This window comes from Phodopus roborovskii, unplaced genomic scaffold (assembly GCF_943737965.1).
Source record: "Phodopus roborovskii unplaced genomic scaffold, PHOROB, whole genome shotgun sequence".
Classification (NCBI taxonomy): domain Eukaryota; kingdom Metazoa; phylum Chordata; class Mammalia; order Rodentia; family Cricetidae; genus Phodopus; species Phodopus roborovskii.
This window is the reverse complement of record NW_026126418.1, coordinates 36,711,763-36,729,020: the sequence shown is the minus strand read 5'-3', so window position 1 is coordinate 36,729,020 and position 17,258 is coordinate 36,711,763. Positions and strand designations below refer to the sequence as shown.

At 35.8% G+C, this 17,258-nt stretch overlaps 1 long non-coding RNA gene across 1 annotated transcript in view; it reads left to right on the top strand.

The window, feature by feature from the left end:
* The first annotated feature begins 523 nt into the window (after window positions 1–523).
* Window positions 524–17,258, top strand: part of LOC127222101 (uncharacterized) — a 152,394-nt gene continuing 135,659 nt past the window's right edge. The window contains exon 1 of the long non-coding RNA XR_007834525.1: window positions 524–573. This is a non-coding gene — a long non-coding RNA (uncharacterized LOC127222101). The remainder of the gene's footprint in view (window positions 574–17,258) is intronic.

Below are 17,258 nucleotides of genomic sequence, written 5' to 3'. Positions count from 1 at the left end.
CATAAACCATAGCAACACAGAAAGAGAGGTGTCTGCTCCTAGAATGAGTTTTTTTTTCCAGAAGACAGAGACTAAAATTTCATTATGGAGGCTACAATATAAAAAATAAGTCTGCAATACTTGACATATACACTTGGCACCAAGTTTTGCCAGACGTGCATTACATTCTGATAACCATGACCTCGCCATTAATAAACTAACTGTATATTAAATAAGGTAACTTATAAGCAAGGTTTAGTAGATTTTTTTAAACTAGTTAACATTAAGCTACTGAATAACAAAGACCATTTTACTTTATCACAGAACAGACTAGAAAAATAGAGATATAGCAGAAATGTAAGTGAACATAGAACATAAATGGTGGTTACCTTCTGAAATTGATGTCCTTTCTGGTTAGCAGCAATTCAGTGTTGTGGAGATATTTCTGGGAAAGACACCCTATCTCCACCCCAGTGGTTTGGAATTTGAACCACTATATCTAACAAGATGTTTTATCTCTTCTACCCAGGATTGACTTGGAATAGTTATGTGGACCAACTCTGGCCAAAGAAGCATGAAGACTAGTCAACTAGGGTAAGTGTTAAGATAGATTTTTCCCACTGATAAATAGAAATGAAAAATCCATGTCTCTCATTGTAGGATATTGTGAGCCAGTGTTGCCTGTAGATATGAATGCAATATAGAGCTACATCTTTGAAAGTATGGGGACAAAAGCTAATACCCCCAAAAGTGTGTTAAATGACCAAGATACTAATGATTCTGAATCACTCAGTTAAGCAAACACACAGATGAAAAATTACAGCTATTAGTGTTTAATTCATTCTTATTTGAGCCTCCTATGACTTGCCAACTAAAGCATCCTCTGTGAGTCACCATTTAGGATTTGTCTTTTTCATATTATTTTAGTTGCAAAATATATACATTTGTACACTCAACTGACACATAAGAAAAGATGTTGCATCTTACAACTGAGAGCATCTTTGACTCAGAAAATTTAAGAATATTTTAGCAAAAGTAAAACTAATTAATTGGCTACAAATAATTGAATTCCATCCATGAACACTTTCTAGAAGGAAAGGTTCATTGGACATGAGGGACACACTATATTAACTCATAACTTTTAGGGAAGATAAAGCATGAAGATAAGTAAGTATAATGCTCAGCAGAATTTAAATAATGATAGTTACTATTAACTGCTATCAGACCACCAGTGAAGCAATGTAGGCTCTTTTTTCAGGAAGTATGCAAGGGGAAGATTCATTTGAAACAGGTTTTAAGGACCTACTAGTTAAATGGCTTAGGCTAAGCAAATAACTTCTCCAACAAAGTCATGGGACCTACAGTGACCTCAGTGTCTTTCAGGGACAATGGGGATCCAAAAATAAGATAGGAGATGGGTTGGTTGGGAGAGATGTTTCTTCTCCCAGGTTTTCCAAAGTGTGTGTGTGTGTGTGTGTGTGTGTGTGTGTGTGTGTGTGTTCATGCATGCGTGTTTACAGTTAGAGTCTAGGCAAACATATGTGACATAGAATATGCACAGAAGGCAGCAACAACCTCACATGTCTGTCTTCACTTTCTACTTTGTTGTTCCACACACTGCATACCCCGGGAGAGCTGACTTTCTTTTTTTCTTTTTTCTTTCTTTTTTTTTTTTTTTTTTTTTTGATGGAAGATAAATTTGTATTTTATGTACAGAAAACTTAGCAGTGAGTGTACATTTAACCCAGTTTAGTGGCGAGTTCTTTGGCCTTTGCCTTTTCCAGTTTGGCAATTCGAGCCACCGATTTAGGAGCTTCTGGGGATTCTGTTACCTCAGCTCCTTCCATACAATAGTAGAGTGGGAGAGCAGACTTGCAAAGCTGAATCCAGAACTCATTGTGTGAGTCTGGGGTGTGGCCTTGGGTCTTCTTGTTTTCACGGGAAGGGCTTTGCCCATTTCCTCAGTCCTTCCATTCTAATTCCTTTAAATTGTCACCTTTCTCTTGACATTTACATTGGAATGTATCAAAAGCAGACCTTGATCTATCAAATGTCTTTAATTTGCCCCATAACAGCTCTTCCAAGGAACTTAAGACAACACACAGGACATCACTGAAAACTGCAACTGGACATTCATCGTCAAAATAATTAAAAGGAAAGTCAAAACGATTCCATTATTTTACATGCCACTTCAGTACAGTTATGTGACTTCATCTGGCATTCAAAACAACCTCTTGGACTAGTGAGGGTTATTTGAATTATGTTGTAAATGAGTGCATGTATTCCTTGACTAAGGTCAGCTAGAAATCATAAACTAGATTTTCCTCTAGGTCTGGCTCATTCCCAACCCAAGTTTATATCCTGCGTAAAATATTGCCTCCCAACTTGATTGAAGCTGAGTCCATGTTTGGCCATGCTGAAATGGGATTAGAGACAGTTTCATCTTTCTTTTGATTTGTTCTTTTGCAACACTTTATTTGCTTTAGTGTGCTATTTGCATTATATCATATGAAGACTGCTAATGAGAAATAGATAATATTTATTATTGGAAAATAACCTATAAATCCCATTTATTTTTTAATTACTGAGTAACTGAATAAAGTTTCTTCAATCCCAACTGATCAACCAGTTACAGTACATCAGTATTTACTGTTCTCTGGGCCAAATTTAACCCTGTAGAGAACAGAGTGCTGAGCCTAATTAGGAATACATTCCACAAATGCACTATGAAGGGCATAAATTTTATTTTATTCTTTACAAGTAACTTGTCACAGAGGCACCCTGGATTTCAGAAAGGTTTGTATAGCTATACACATTAAAAGTACAAGTAAAACGGAAATATGTGAACCCATCTATCTTCTCCTTTCAAATAATTTAAAACCCAAGTCATGCACTAAAGAGCTTTTTGAAGTGTAGACCAGTCTGGAACACCAAAGGCCACAAAATGCCATAGAAGTGAGAGCGTGGCTGGCTGACCTTTGAGTCAGTCTTGTCTGGCCATACTTACTCTGACCTGTATGGTTCAGCCCTTTTTACAGCAGCTTTAGAATTCCTTTACGTGAAATGCTTTTAAGTAACTACCCAAATGGCTGAAACAGCGCCCCTAACCAATCAGTACTTACTGCAGTGAAAAACACAATGGTACACACATAGCATGACTGTTTAAAAGGCAAACCGAAAACATAAAACAGATAAACACCTGAAGAAGAATTCAGTATTAAACAGTAAATCAAAGCAAACTTCGCAGTGATATGTATTTTACATTTAGAAGAAATTCACTAACAACATTTTCCTTGTCAAAAGAGGCCTTCAGATCAATGCTGTGATTAAACACATGATATGATATCTTCCAAACTATAGCTCATCCATTTGTTTGTCATTAATTTTCTTCTTTGTAATCTCCGGATACTGACTCTTCTTTCTGACTCCCATTTAAATTCTGTAATGCTTGGCCATTGACTTAAAAAATTATCTTGGATGTATGATAGAGGTACATTGAGAAAATCAATGAGTGTAGTTGTAACTATAGTACTATTTGATTTTTGCTTGAAAGGGGATCATGTAAATATGACATCACACTGGGTAATAGAAAACATCAAGGCATCTGTGTCTCAATATGTCTGCAGGTGTGTGTGTGTGTGTGTGTGTTTGTACTTATGCGTACACACCTATGTGTCTGTGTATGTGTCCTCACTACAGGGATTTAAAAGTTGAAATGGTGGCAATATTTGTGGAAAACTCCAAAGCAATTTCATTTTGAAAGGAACAATTTTCAGCTCAAGTGAAACTAAAGTAAAGGGGTTAGGAAAAAGACAAAATTCGAAAGGAAACAGACAGTTGGTCATGATGAGAATAAAAAACTATATTTTAGTAAGTACTATAACTTTTTCTTTTGCTGTTATAATGAAGTGCATTCTAGGCATATCAAGATATTTTTTAGAATTAAATAATAAATACATAAAAATAGATTAAGAACAATTGTCCTTGTTCTAAACTAAGCCCTCCATGGATCATTCCTGTTGCTCCCCCAATTAATCTGCTCCTCCCCTCCATCCCACAAGAACCTTTGCATTCAACAGTACCAGTGTATTTACCCACCTGCTCTATCCTGCTGATATCACAATACACCTGGTATTAGGAGTCAAGGTTTCTCTATCATTTCACAACAAGAACTTTAAGGTAGGATAACATGTTTTCAGCAATATCATTACATTGAGATAAAACTATTGCCAAGTAGGAAATGTTTATTAGGGATGAGTTCGAAGAGAACACATTCCTCTTCTTCAGGGACCAAACAGCAAGGACATATATATCAAGAAAAACACAGTTGTCCCTTTCTTCCTTCTATGACTGCTAATAACATATTAGTGAGGGAAGTTAAAACAACTGAACACACATGGTAAGAATTAGCCCTGTGTCTCTTTACAAAACGATTCTGTGAGATGATAATAGTAAAATTATTTCATAGCCAAATACAATGACTTTTAATCACTATGGAAGAATCTTGAAGTCCTTATTTTGTAACATATTAGCACATATCAGCATGCTAATGGTGGGGTAAGGAAGCAGGAAACATTATGTTCAAGCTCTCCAATACCATGGTAGATCATGGAACACTACCTATACACTTTTTCTTCAATACAAATAAAAGGACAATTATCAAAATGCATTATTGTATAATTCAGTCACTATGGTAGCAGTGACAAGATTCTCAGACTGTGAATGAATTCAGTAAGTGGACTGAGATAGAAAGATTATTTACTGGGTATACTGCAGGAATGCAATGGGATAGGCATTGCCTAAAGCTCGACTTGCAATGGATGACAATGGTTGCCTCCCACGTGATGGATTGTCTTCATTTGGGAGAAATATTTCTTTAGTTGGGGCGAGTTTCTTTGTGTGTGGTTCTCTGGGATTCAGTTCCCATCATTCAAAGGAGGTCATTCAGGATTGACCCATGGACACTTCTGGGAAGTTAGTGAGTCACTGTGTAATTTCTAGTTGCAGAACAAATAAGGACATCACTGATTGATCAAAGTTCAGCCCTGACCAAAAGCTCAGAACACAGGGTTCTTGTGCCCAGTTTTGTGCTATCATATTTTAGCATTTCACAACTGGAAGTCTGAGATTCCCGTACCAAATTTATAAAAATTTTCTAAGGACTGGGTCTCTTTTCTAGTCTCTCATTTATGGCCTTCCCTGGACACATACAGTTTCAGGCTCATCCCATGATTTAATTCATAGCCCCAGTAGAGGGAAGCTCCAGGAAGATGATGTGTTCATCTACTATTTCAACTCATTTTATTTTCAGGCCATTGGAGTGAGGGCACATAGATGCTGGTAACTTAATTACTGTGAGTTCAGTGTAGCTCATGAATCAATAGTGCAGGTATATTTAAGTATGTTTGTATAAGTGGGCTTTGTTTTAGCATTTATATTCTGTATTTTGCCCTTTTAATGTACACCATTATAGAAACTTTGGTAAACCTATCTATATAGTTGCATAGCTTCACTACAACCAATGTTTTTTTCCTGCTCCTGTATAGGAAGTCGTCTCTACCATCCATTTTCTCTTACACATAGTGATAAAAATTAATATCTGTCATAATTTGTCTTTCCAAAATAATATATAAACTTAACTGTATGGGCATGTGGTCTTTTGAGTCAGGCTTCTTTGTTCTAGTATGGTGTACCTAAGATGGATCTTTGTTCCTACACACACTAGGAGTTTATTCTTTGTCACTTGTTCGGTAATACACCATTATATGAATGGACAATAATTTCTCTGAATTGAAAATTGTTAGGTTTTTATTTTTTTTTTAGTTAAGTGTATGTGTCTGGATGTGAGTACAGTACTTACAGAGGACAGAGGTATTAGAATCCCTGGAGCTGGAGTTACAGGTTGTTGTGAACCCATGTGGGTGCTGAGACTCAGCTCAGATCCTCTGGAAGATCAGTACATTCTTTTAACTACTGAGCCATATCTTCAGCCCATGCTGGTGGTCTTTTGAATGACATTTTAACCTACGTAAGCTAAAACATAATATAGTGTAGAGCACTGGGTATCTTGGAAACTTCTTCAGGGGTTATAGCCAAAGCTAGACCACCAGGAGTTGAAACAGATTCTCCTACATAATCTATGTCCTGTTCTAATGCCTAAGTAACTGCTTGGCGAAGAGAGGCTGAGACTACATGAAGTGACTGGCAAGTGTAGTTCTGAAGGTGGGGCAGGACAGGCACCATCATTTGCCAGGGGCAGGGCTGGAGGCTATTAAAGGAGTAATGTGGTGGTTTCAATTCAGGGATTTCATACATTCCATGTCATTATATGTGCAAAATTTTATCTGTTCTGAGAGTCTGAGAGAGAACAAACAGCTAAGTGGTATGGAAGAAACTGTGTACAATGAACAAAAGGACAGAAATTCAGGCAAATTCCCTAGCAGCCAAGACTGCCATTATTTGGAGCCTACCATGAATTAGACATAGGAGTAGTGAAAGTAACTGAGTTACATTCTATATCCGTTACATAAAGGCTTGGAGAAAATATAGCTAATAGTTCTTTAAAGGGCAGAATATCTGGTCAGATGTGACTTTACAATATTGAATGTGAGCAGGAGTAGTCAAGCAGAAGAGTGAATTGGTCTTGTAAAGTTTAAGTAATATGAAAGCTTGGATAGCAGTACTTCACTATAAAGATCCCATTGAGTGTCAAGGCTAGCACTGCTCTGAAGATGGATGAACTTCATGTGCTTTGCCTGAAGTTATTAAACCTTGGAATCATTTAAATGGCTTTCGTTGTTTTAATTTCAAGGTCTGCCTACAGGCAGATAACTCACTCATCACATAGATGAGAGCACCATGGCTCTTATTTCAACCCAGAATTAATGAATTTGTACTTAAGTTATACTCATTATTATGAATCTATACAGTTTGTTTCATGCATGAGTTATATTGACATGAATTAACACTAAGACAGCTTCTATGGACAATCCTTCCCTTCCATCCCCCTGGTTTTTCCCCTTCTTTCCCAATTTAATACTGTATATCATTATTTTGTAGTGTTTTCCTATAAATTGTTTTTTAAATGAACTAATCTATGTTTTAATTAAAATAAACAATGTTATCAAAGGTTATATTGCATTAATCAAGATACATAAAAATGGGTAACTATGAAAAAGAAAATTGTCATGGACCTTAAGTTGTCATGTAGACCACCCTTTATAAATACTGTTAAAAATGTGCTTTTAATGTGTAGAAATTATGTGCTAAGTAACTACATAATTAGGCATGTCACATAACTGATATCTCTGGGACTTTATTTCTCACATTTAAAATCAAATACCTTCCAAGTTTGACTCTATAGTACTTGACAAGAAATTGTTTCGGTGTAGATAAAGGGAAAAATACAGACAGCATGTGACCTCACTGAGTAAACTCCTCTCATCTATATTTCTTACTAAAATGGTGTTGTTAATATCTCTGTATTGTCTTAAGAATTGAGTGATACTGGTTTCATGACATCTGTTTTTCATAATTCATACAATGTGGGCAATATTGGTGAGTCCTTTATAACATGTGCCAGAAGATAAAGCTAAAAATAAATGACAACATGAAGAAACTATCAAGCTATGCTTCTTCAGAAAGGCAATGTAATTTTTTAAGTATGGAAAGAAACATTGTTCTAGATTATGATATTCAAATTTAGTATGTAGTGTATAATTAAGTAGACATTCCAGAACAATTAATAGCAACTGGAAAACACTTGAAGATGTTTTAGTAGTCAGTGGATATTAGTATGTGTTTGAAAAATGTTGCTAAATTCATCAGGAATGACAAGGGCTATAGAGGATCATGTTGGAAAGATATATAGGTACTGATGAATAAGCAGCCATTCCAGGACACCTGCAGTACACTTTGAAGTGACTCAGCAAGAGTGAGAGGAAGAAGGGGAGAGAGGAAATAAGAATAGAATAAACAATTAAGGCAGAAAAAACAGTAATTTCACATATATTATTTTATTATGAGTGGTTATTATGCGAAGCTTTATATTTCTTGTGAATGTGAAAATTCTTACACAGTTTTTAAATGGTGCATCTGAATTGACAAGAAACAGAGAAAAATAAAACAAGAGGCCAAGGAGATAGATATACAGGACAGTCTCATTGTGTGTATTTCCCTCTCTACCATTCTAGTTGCCTTCGTAAGTTTGGAATAATAAAAAGGAAACTCTAAGTTCTGGCTTATTCTTTTTCCAGAGAATCTAGTAGGATTAGGGGAAATAAACAAAAGCTTATTTTTCATGATTTGTTCAACATTAATTTGTGAGGATGCTTATATAGCTTCAGTTTTATCTTTAATGTCTATATTACAGTCTTATTTGAAGTCTTTGAGTAAATAATGATTATCTTTTTACCTCCAAATTATTAGTGTGTCTCTGAAGTAAAAGCTACTGTGAAATATGATAAGACACACACTCTGAAAGAAATGACTCCATACAAAATGCCATCTGGCCATGGTGAATTGGCCATGAAGAAAACACAGGTCAACCAGGACACAAAGTTGAGGATGAGGCATTAAGCTGAAGATTTGCCACGTATCAAAATAGAAAACCTCCAATCTAACACTCACATTCACACACACACTCACACAAACACCCATGTGCACACAAATACATCACACACACATACAACACACCCACTTTCACATGCACATACATTTGATTCAATTGTCTCCTTCACTGTTGTGGTCTTAAATTTTTCTGTTGGGGTATACGTTTCTCGGATTAACTAGCGTGCAGTTTTTTTTTGTTTGTTTGTTTGTTTGTTTTGAGAAGAAAACTGAATCTATTTTCCAGGCTTTTAATCCTTCTTGTTCTTACCTAGCTCCCTTTTCCTGAAGAGATTAAAGAATAAATTGTCCGGAACTAGGAAGTAATGGGCAAGCTAAAAGCAACAGTGTCAATAGGTAAAGAGATTACAACTCTGAAGACACTGTTAACTTTCCAACCTCTCCCAGGCCTGCTCTGGTGAGAGCAAATGAAAGCAGGGCATGCTTGGAGTCAGGGAGATAGATGCTAAGGTCACTTCTGAAAGGGCTTCTGTGACAATTCTTCCACAATGTGTTCCAATAGTTGATGTTACTAATTGTTATTGTCCATGCAATCACAGTTTGTTGCTGTTTGTCCCTTCATGGCTGGCTGTATCTGTAGGCTGCACACTCACATATTAAATTAAGTTATTTTCTTGCTTCCAATTTTTTCATGTGACATCTATGTTATTCTCTAAAACATAAAGCATTATGAAGGGGATCTGCTGTCACTGATGTCCCACTGCCCAGCAATACTGTCATACGGGTGCCCTGAGTAGCCAGATGTGTTATTTTTGGTCCCTTGGAGACCAATTCTCTATCAAATCCCTTCCCACAGTCACTGAACCAATAACAGAAGTTAGGTGATGACTAGGTAACATTGGCAATGATTAACAAAGCCAGAAGTATTAAGCAAGCAGCTTCCTCTGTGGACTTGTGATAAATACTTATCAAGCAAATAACACTCTATAGTGCTCCTTGGATTAATAAAAATTAGCATAATGTCTATAAATTGCAGACATTCAGGTGTGCTGGTGAGATGATTTAATGTCTGTACTAATGCATTGAGCTTTGTCTAATCAATGTCAAAATTAAACCCAGAGAGTCATTACTTTATATTCTCAAACATATCTGTGGTACTGCATTATGCATATTTCACATTGTTTTTCTAAAATATAACAGCATCAGAACAACAGTTGTAAATGGAAACACAGTTTAACTAAATGACATTTTGTGAATTTAAACAGAGCCACCCTGCTTACACTAATTTGCCTGGGTTCTTATCTCCTTGTAGTAAGCAAGCCATCTTCTTCACATGTCACTATATCAGCAGTGAGGTTTGTGTTTGCAGCAATACAAGCCAGAGGCAAGGAGAGAAAAGAAGACAAATACCCATGGGATTTACTAGCATAATGATAATTGAGGCTCAGGGTAGGACAAGTGGACTCATTATCCAATGACAGCAATGCCAGAATTTCAACAGCCTTTTAGTTAAAAAAACAAAAAACACAAATAGTTCGAAAGTAACATAGGATTTATGACATTCTTTGATTTCATTGTCTATTTTCTTTCCTTCATTGAGGAAAAGGACAGAGTAGTATTTTAAGCTGATGAAGGGAATATCAAAGTCTTACTTGCAGTTCTTGACTATTTCCTGGATATCGTTTGTGAGAGTCTATTATAGATCTGAAAGTCTATTAATACAGTAAAAAGCAAGTAACACCAATGAAGGATTCTAGTTGCAGCCTTGCCATCGATTCACTGTGCAAACTTAGACAAATTACTTTTCTGGCCTCTGATTTCCTGGTCAAATAATTCAGTTTCAATATGCTTTGTCTGGTCATTCCCTTTTTAGTACCATTGACCTGTCTTTGGTAAAAAGAAGGAAGATACACGAAGCTGATAGTTCCACCAATGTAAACTTCGCATTGAGACATAACTGATGAGGACTGAGCACATGGTTCAGTGGTTAAAATTACACTGGCTGCCCTCCCAGGATAGGGTCTGATTCCCTGCAACCACATGACTGCTCACAATTGTCTGTAGCTCCAGCAGCAGGGAAGTCTGATGTCCTCTTAGGCTTCCACAGGTACTGCCCAGATATAATGTACAGATAAGCACACAGGCAAAGCATGCATATACATAAAAACATTTTAAAAGACGTAAACAATGAGGTTTGGAATACCCAGAGGAATTGCAATCTCTTATATATAATATTATACATACATGTGTGTGTGTGTGTGTGTGTGTGTGTGTGTGTGTGTGTGTGTGTGTGTGAAAGAGAGACATTATAAACCATGATGGGTCTTTGAGATATAGAAATGGATGGTCTAAATTATATGGGTCTTTGTGTATGGCATTAGGACTAAGAACGATTATTTTGCAAACTGAATATTTCTGTGGCACAATTAACACAGTACTAGCTGTCAAATACCTGATTTGTCTATGATTATAGGATTAATCTACATTTTATTAATGAGCTTATGCTCTTATTAAAATTATTTGCATGTGAATGTTAAGTAACAAGACTAAAAAATCACCTATTCAAAACAGGTACAGATCAAGAAATTATTCATTTGGGTAATGTTAAAATTATTCACTCATAGTAAATTTTTAATTAATTGAAATTCTATCACTTTTTCTTATATTGTTATAACTTCATTTAATCTAGAAGCTATGTATTAAGTATTCATTGTGGACTTATGTTGATAGACAAACAAGGGGCTGATGAATGATACCATCTCAGATTAGCCTAGCTCCTATTTAAAAGCATGAAGATAAATAACCTTGGAGTACCAGTACACTAAAATATCTTTGCTGTCTTTTTGGCAAGTTTTTGAAGGACACACAAGCTTTCTCTGGCCCATCTGTGTATAAATGATGTCTCATTACCCAGATACAGACACAAAAGGAGCTTGCTGCCATTGTTGATCAAAAGAAATAATTTAACTGACATTCAAATCATTGAAGAATTAGCTGGTCCCTGCATGTGGCTAATACCTCTATTCCACACGTCCTTGATGTCAAACACCAAAGACCTTTCCAGGAGAAATATGCACTATATAAATTTAGATGAAAGAGGCATTTATTTGAGCTTGTCTGTCATACCAAAGTAAATGATAGATTATAACATTATTTTTCAGAACCTCAACTGCCAAGAGTCTATATAAAATGATGTTCCAAATAACATCTCTTAGGATAGGTTCTTTTTAACTAGGCAATATGCTGTGAGATGAGCCAAGGAGTAATAAAATATTTACCTGATTCTGGAAGATTCTCTTTCCCTTAGAATAAGCTGACCTCACTTCCTCCCACTTCAGTGGATGCCGCTCAAGGCTATCCCCTCAGCTGTTGCCTCAGATTGGGAGCAGGTGTCTTAACTTCAGAACAGTGCTTCATCCTCACTGCACCCCATGTACCAGGGTTTTTCTTACAATGAACATTTTTCCATACTGCCCTGGATCCACTACTAGCAACAGCAGATTACCTGTGCCTTTCATTTCTGTTCTCACTGAAGTTCTTGAAATACAAGCATTTTGTTCTCCAATGAATTTTATTTTTTTACTATCAACTTCTGTTCACATTTCTGATAAACTATGTCAAGGACTTTTGTTTGTTTCACTCCTAGCTTGATTTTTCCCCAAGAACCCATTGTTTTTCTAGTTATGATGCCATTATGCAAAGTAGGAGTCAAAAATTAATGGCTTCGGACCAAACATGTAACAAATGTTCTTTTTACATTAGAAAATATCATCAAAATAGTTGTATTAATTTTAATTAATTACCTTAAATGCTATCATTTAAAGTGGCAGATTTCCCATAAAAACATCTCAGATCCCTGCTTTTTGCTAAGATGTACTAGTCCTCTCATAAAATATCTTTTAAACAAACTTGTTTTCCCTCATTTCTATTGCATACAGCCTGGTCTATGTAGGGCTTTGTACCTCGTTTTAAACAGATAGAAGCAACATACCATAAATGAAAAATTTTAAATATTTTGTGTGTTTAACATATGTATATGTTCCCATGTTGGTATACAGGTGTCCATGTGTGTGTACGGAGGCCACTAATTTTCTTCACCTAACCTTTACGGATGGGATCCCACACATACCCATAACTCACCACTTGACTGGACTGGTTGTCCAATGATTATTGGACATATTGCTGTCTCTGCTTTCCATGTACCAAGGTCATAAGTATGTGTGATCATACTCATCTTTTACTTGGATGCCAAGAATCTAAACTTGGCTACTCATGCTTGTGCTACAACCAATCAACTGACTGAGCCATCACCCCAGCCCCCAAAAATGAGTATTTTTAACAAGTTTCAGAGCTAGCATTTCATATGGATATATATATATATATATACATACATACATACATACATATATATATATATATATATCTTGAGCAATGTCTGAGCATACTTGAAATTTGACATAAATATCTAAACCTTATTTGAAAAGTTAGCCTAATTTCCTAATCTGGTCCCTAATACACACTAACTTCCTGAAAATACAAATATGCTTTAGAGCGTCTATAAATCAGTAGGAAAGACAGTCACCTGAATAACTTTTGGCAATGAACTACCAATGCTATTTTAATAACACAAGTCATCTAGCAAATATCTATATTTAGACATTGTAGTTTTATGTGGGCATGCCCCATATAGCTAAATGTTCTCACTTTCTCCTTTCAATTCATGGTAACTCCATCCCACAATGGACTACTGAACTAGTTCTGATTAAGCCTTCAGTTCTCTCCATCTTTAATAGTTGGACAGCATATAGAGCATATATTAAAAATATTCTCTTCTACAATTCCATCTTGTGTAATATGTTGACAATAACAATATCTACCAAAGTATGAATCCTGTCAGAATTAAACAGAATAATTCAAGGATATCTTCAAAATAATGCCTGCCAGATGATCTTGATAAACATGTTAGCTTTTATTACTACTGCATTTCTTCTTCACTCTCACTGACAGCATTGTTGGCACCATTGGGCATTCCCTACTTGAAACCTTGTCCTTTGGGTTGACTTTTTGACAACACACTATTGATTAGCAAAACTTTCCTTTGCTGGCTCCTTCTCTTGTTAGATTTGCAAATGCTGGGATGTTGCAGGGTTCAGTATTTGGCTTTCTATTCTCTTTCTACTCCCTCACCATGGTAATTATATTTCATCCATGGCATTGAAAGCTTGTGGTGATATATTATTTATGATTTATTAAAGCTTAGCTGGGAATTCAGAAAGCAAAGTAAGCCATAAACCATAGAAGCCATGCACACATCTAATCCCAGCAGCCAGAAGTTACGAGGTGGTGGTTCACACCTTTAATCCTAGGATGCAGGATAAAGAGGTAGAAGGATCTCTCTGAGTTCAAAGCCACCCAGGGATACATGAGATTGAATCAGTGTAAAAGAGTAACAGATCACATGCCTTTAATCCCAGCACTATATGGGTATAAAAGATAGAAGTAGGATCTTCAGTATTATCAACATTCATTCTCCAGTCACACTGAGAATTAAGCATTCATTCTCCAGCCACACTGAGGAGAGGAAGCAGTTTGAGGATTGGTGAAGAGCTTGTGGATCAGCCCTTTCAACCTGAGCTAGAGAGTAGAGTCTGGCTTCTTTGATTTACTGATCTTCAACTTGAACCCCAATATCAGCATGACTACTATGCTTATATCCCCTTTCATAGCCCCAAACTTGTATAGCTACATGCCTTCTCGCTGCATCTAGCAAGCATCTGCAGTTCAATTCCTGATTCCCTGTACACATTAATACCTCCCATTTTAATTTGTTCTTTTGAAAATGGTTTTTCAACAAAATAGCAGTACGGCTTTCTCTTAAGCTTCACATCATCCAATACTTCTCTGCTGTTTGACTGATTGTCGGGGGCATCACATAGTAATAGTATGTGACAAATAGCTTCACTGCAGAGTACAGGAGAGAAAACTTCAACAATCACCACTTTCCACCAACTCCCTGGTGTTATAGCTTGCTATTGAAATTGTAGAAAAGGAATGGCAGTGGTGGCTAAGACTTTTCACCAGAAGTTTCAAGCAGGGATTTTACACCACTCAAAAGTCTAGTGACTCTAAAACTATATCTTAATTTGTATTCAAGCACCATGGGACAATACTGTGTAAAGAGTGCAAGAGATATTGGTTTAATCCCCAATGCCAATACCAAGCAAAACACGGACAGAGTGCAAGAAGCCCTTGTTCAAAACCCATTGCTGCTAATAAGCAAACCACAAGCAAATGTCTGTAAAAATGAGGAATGAAAGCCACTTGTTGTGTCCACCATCTTTAGAGAGATTCATATATGTTTCAGATTGTACTTTTTGACTAAAGACAGTCCAATGGAAGATTGATCTTTTAGTGAGCCTCGCAGTTTTCCACCTGGCACCCAGAATTTATTGTCTGGTCTAATGTCATGCTATCAGAGAGACCAAGGGACTGATCTCAACTGGTGCTCCAATGGTTGGAGATCACCTAATACATTGGGGGGAGGGGGCATGAGAGCCCAACCCCAAACCTAGCTTAGTCTTCTAAGATACTGAATTTTTCACTTGAATGGTTCATACCTGCAGATGTGGTTTTGGTTGCTATTGTCCCAATCTTTCTTGTCAAGAATTCAACATCTTCAGGAAAACTGGGTTCCTAGTTTGTGTTTCCATTGTGTTCCCACCACCTACAAAGCTTGCTATAATTATACATCTGGTAATAATGTGGGAAATGCAAGAGTGAATTAATGCTTACATGTAAAATGTTGTACATTGTTTCAGCACTCAAGTCCAAGACCATGATTACATATAAGGATGAAAATGCTGAGAAATAAATTAGGCATAGAAGTATTCATTAATTTAATTCTTCATATAAGTAAGCTTTGCAAAATTTTTAGGAAGAAAATATAAATAAAACTAAGCTACATTAAATGTTTCTTGGAGTTTTAAAGGTAAAATCATGAAGCTACATTAACAGTGAGGAATTCAAATATCTTCTAATCCTAGTTGATTATTCAAATATTGTGAAGATTTTATGTTCTAATTTTAACAAGTATTAATTGAACATATTAATTTGGTACACTATGCTATTTTAACACATTCATACAGTGTGCAGCAATTTAATCAAGGTGATTAACATTTTCCATTCCCCCCTCCTTATCTTTGTCATTTCTTTTTATCTGTTTTGGTAAGGTCTTTCTGTGTCTGCCAGGCATATGAATACTGATCTTTCTGTCACAGCTTTCCAGTTTGGGGGATTGTAGATGTAGGTCATCACACCTAACTTCCTCCTCATTCCCTGATGGTTGGAACCTTTGCACTCCTCTCTTCTAGGTCTTTGTAAAATGATACACTTATACCTAACTGGGTTTAGGTATAAAATAGCCAATGTTCTTTAAATCAGTATTCCCTAGCTAACTTCCCAACATCTAATAATCACCATTGAACATTCAGCGTAACATGTTTTGTAGCTTCCACACATGTAGAGGAGATGACAGAAGTTTGTATTCTGTGATAGGTTTATTTCTTTTCTGTTCCCTACAGTTATATTTGTGTTGCCACAACTGACAGAATTTCATTTTTCTTTGAGCTAAATAATACTCTTTGAAAATACACATTTTATTTTTTTCATCACTAGCTGGTGGACACGTACTTTGACCTTATACTACATTTTTACTAAGTACTAGAAGATTTTCTACTTTCATATTTAATAATATTTATTGTAACTATTTATCACAATGATAGCTATTCTGATCATAGTGAGAAGTCTCATTGTAGTTTTGGTTTATACTTCTCTGATGACAAAATACATTGAGAGAGTTTAACACGCATTTATTATTGCTTTGTTTTCCTTCTATTGGGACATGTCTATTCAGATAATTTATTTATCCATTTTAATTGGATTACTGAATGTTATTTTGAAATTAATGAATAATATTAATAGATATAATACATCATATCAACACAATAAGGGATAAAGTCATTTGATCTTTTAAATAGCAACAGAAAAAGTATACTGTAGACTCCAACATGTCTTCATTATAAAATTCTTAAATGTGCAATAGTGCCATAGGCCTTTAATCCCAGCACTCAGGAGGTGGAGGCAGGTGGATTTCTGTGAGTTCAAGGCCAGCCTGGTCTGCAGACCTCATTCCAGGACATCCAGAGTTGTTACACAGAGAAACTCTGTCTCAAAAAATAAATAAAATAAAAAATAAATAAGATAAAATCCTTAACTATAATGTCTATAGAAAAGTAACATCTTGACAAAAAGACACCATATAACAATCTTACAGGACCATCATCCTGAATAAGGAAAACATGAATGCATTACTCTAAAATAGCGTGCACACATACATTGATCTTTTTCAGTATAATTCAGGAAACTTTATCAAAGCCATTTAAGAAAAAAAGAGGAATAAGTCTTGTAAAAAGCAAATGCTGAATTATTCCTTTTAGAAGATGGTGTTACTTATACATAGAGAAAAAAATCTAAAGACTACAAAAGACTATTAGAACTAATTAAAGAATTGCATAAAATGAATGCAACGCACAAAAGTCGATGGCCTTTTAATCTATGAGCAATTTTGTTGGAAAAGAATTACAAAAACAATCCCTTTATTTATAGCTATAAAATAAAATAATTACCTAACAATCATATTGAAATGGCTCCAA